Source organism: Saccostrea cucullata, unplaced genomic scaffold (genome assembly GCF_032062105.1).
Source record: "Saccostrea cucullata isolate Sc308-1 unplaced genomic scaffold, CSIRO_AGI_Scuc_v1 ctg6922, whole genome shotgun sequence".
NCBI classification, from domain to species: Eukaryota; Metazoa; Mollusca; class Bivalvia; order Ostreida; family Ostreidae; genus Saccostrea; species Saccostrea cuccullata.
In genome coordinates this window covers 54976-57824 of record NW_026933763.1, presented here as the reverse complement: position 1 = coordinate 57824, position 2849 = coordinate 54976, and the positions used below count along the sequence as shown (strand labels likewise).

Below are 2849 nucleotides of genomic sequence, written 5' to 3'. Positions count from 1 at the left end.
TAAAACTAATTATTTGTTTTTGCTTTATAGCTCCATACAGGATCTGGTCCTTCCAGACACAATTCTACAGATGTTCCTGTAACCTATACCCTGGTCTCGAAGAAGTAAATTCAAGTTGGTCAGCAGCGATGGTTATAGGACTACACCAAGAAGGTATGTTTATTTGAATTAAAAATACAATGACTATGTGTTAATCAAATTAAATATATTTAATTATATTTATACCCGCACTTTCTAAAGAAAGTTCCTTTATATTGTTGTTACTCATGTCCGTCCGTCCGTCTGTCACACTTTTCTTCCCTGAACTCCTCCTCCTTGGGAGATGGTTGGTGGTGTCATGTAGATGTGCAGTAAGGTTTCGGAATTTTGATTTGGCCCCGGGGGGTCAAATGGGGGTCGAAAGATGATGTTTTTTATGCTAAAAGCCCCGTCTTCCCAGCACTCCTTCTACATTTTACTCAGCAGCCTAATCATCTTTTGGGAGATGGTTGGTGGTGTCATGTTGATGTGCAGACAGGTTTCGGAATTTTGATTTTGCCCCGGGGGGTCTAATGGGGGTCGAAAAATGACGTTTTTTATTCTAAAAGCCCCGTCTTCCCTGAACTCCTTCTACATTTTACTCAGCAGCCTAATCATCTTTTGGGAGATGGTTGGTGGTATCATGTAGATGTGCAGTAAGGTTTCGGAATTTTGATTTGGCCCCGGGGGGTCAAATGGGGGTCAAAAAATGACGTTTTTATGCTAAAAGCCCCGTCTTCCCTGAACTCCTTCTACATTTTACTCAGCAGCCTAATCATCTTTTGGGAGATGGTTGGTGGTGTCATGTAGATGTGCAGTAACGTTTCAGAATTTTGATTTTGCCCCGGGGGGTCAAATCAGTAGCCTGATCATCTTTTAGGAGAATTAAATATTTTGAAAATTAGGCAAAAGATCAACATCATAGGGTAAAAAATCATAGCATGCTGGGAAACATCTTGAATTCTTACGAGTATTGTACATGTCAAATGTGAAAGTCATATCTCTTCTCAATCCAAAGTTATAAGCAAATGCAACATTTTGAAAAGTAGGTTAAGCTTCAAGGTCAAGGTCACAGATTCATGATTTATTCAGAAAGGTCTTATCATAGGTAATAATATACATGCATGTATAATATGAATTCTTTCAAAATGATGAATTTAAAACAATGTAATTTTTTTGCAAGTAGGTCAAACTTCAAGGTCATGGGTAAAAAAAATCATGGCGCTGTCACAGGTAAATACTAATTATACATATGTTTAATACAAATGCCTTGTCCCTTCTCATTCAATAGATATGACTGTGATGACCAAGGTTAAATTGACAGACTGACATACAGATGTACATATACTGATTTCAATGTGAATTGGTTAAAATTGGCCCAGTGGTTGTAGACGAGTTAATAATGTAAAGTTTCCATACAAACAAATGGACGACAGACGCAATGTGATAAAAAAAAACCTGAAAAGCTCAAATGAGCTAAAAACATAGGATTCACATGTATTTTGTAAAGGTTACCATGGTTACAGTATTTGAAAAGCTTTTTTTTCATGCAATTTTTTGAGAATCTGAAAATGTATGACATATGTATCCATTGTTGAAAAAACTGAACATTTCAGAAAACAGTATCATTGAAAATTATATATAGACAATCAAGGTGTTTTGAGTAGCAAAATAAAGCTAGTAAACTTTTATAGCTAATTCAACCACAGAACTTAGTCAATTTTAAGATGCACAACCTTTTCAAATCTTATAATACATGTAATTATTTTTTATGGCGTCGATCTTTAGATCGGCGCACATATAGCTATGATGAAATCTCTGACTGTTCACCGCTTTCTTCATGCGCCAAATAATATAGTACTCGAACCAAGACCTTCATGTATCTGGCGTAGGAATATACATGCCACTTTTTGCGTTTATTCCATAAATTGCTTGAAAATCATACAATTTCAACAGTCCTATACATAGTTGACAACTCACCCACTTTCGTCGGGTTACTTTTCGACTAGTCTCGTTTTCCCCAGACTCTCGCTCTCGAGACTTTGCCCGCTCGGGCAAAGTCTCAAGAGCGAGAGTCTGGGGAAAACGAGACTACTTTTCGACCCTTAACCTGATTATTTTTTATGACACGGTGAGTCATGCTTATCGCCCGAATCCCCGATTTCCGGATTTGGTTCGTAAATTAGGTTGTATTTTTAACTTCCAGTTACAACCCAAGCTTGATCTACGTAAACAATGCCTGTGGCTATGATGTGTTTCAGTAGGCCAGTAAATTATCGGTGGAGGTGTAAATAATTAATTGTTTTGACAAATCAAAATTTAAAATGGCTTCCGATAGAACAAGATTGTTATCAAGACCAGCAGGAACAAATTGAACAAAGAGAAAGAGAAACAATATTTATGTACATGTCAAGGAATCTTGGAAAACAACTACATAAAATAAAGTGATCGAAAACAGTGTAGATCTTACTGTACATTTAGTACACATTACACTGGTTAATTAAATAATTGAAAAGTAATTTCAAATCCTCTAAAATTGCACCAGGGACCTATATATAAACAATATATTAGTATATACATGATGTAGGTCCCTGTTAGCACATACCGAAAAGGCTTTTTTTTTTTAATGCAGACTTACCATAATTCAGGTCAATGCTGGACAATGAAACCAATGTTCTTATTTAACATGTCAATTTGATAAATAATTTTTCATCATTGTACATGTTGTAAGTAAATAATTCAGTAAAGCCTTTTTTTAAATAGAAGAATTATAAATTAATACATGTACACAAATGACCCAGATTTATATATCTTGGGTGTTGGCAAGTATG

General features: G+C 35.7%; 1 long non-coding RNA gene across 1 annotated transcript; it reads left to right on the top strand.

Annotated features, from left to right (window-relative positions):
- Positions 1 to 1787: 1787 nt before the first annotated feature.
- Positions 1788 to 2635, top strand: LOC134239304 (uncharacterized). Its single transcript, XR_009986202.1, has 2 exons — positions 1788 to 2011; positions 2109 to 2635. It is a non-coding gene; the product is annotated as an uncharacterized LOC134239304 (long non-coding RNA).
- Positions 2636 to 2849: the final 214 nt, after the last annotated feature.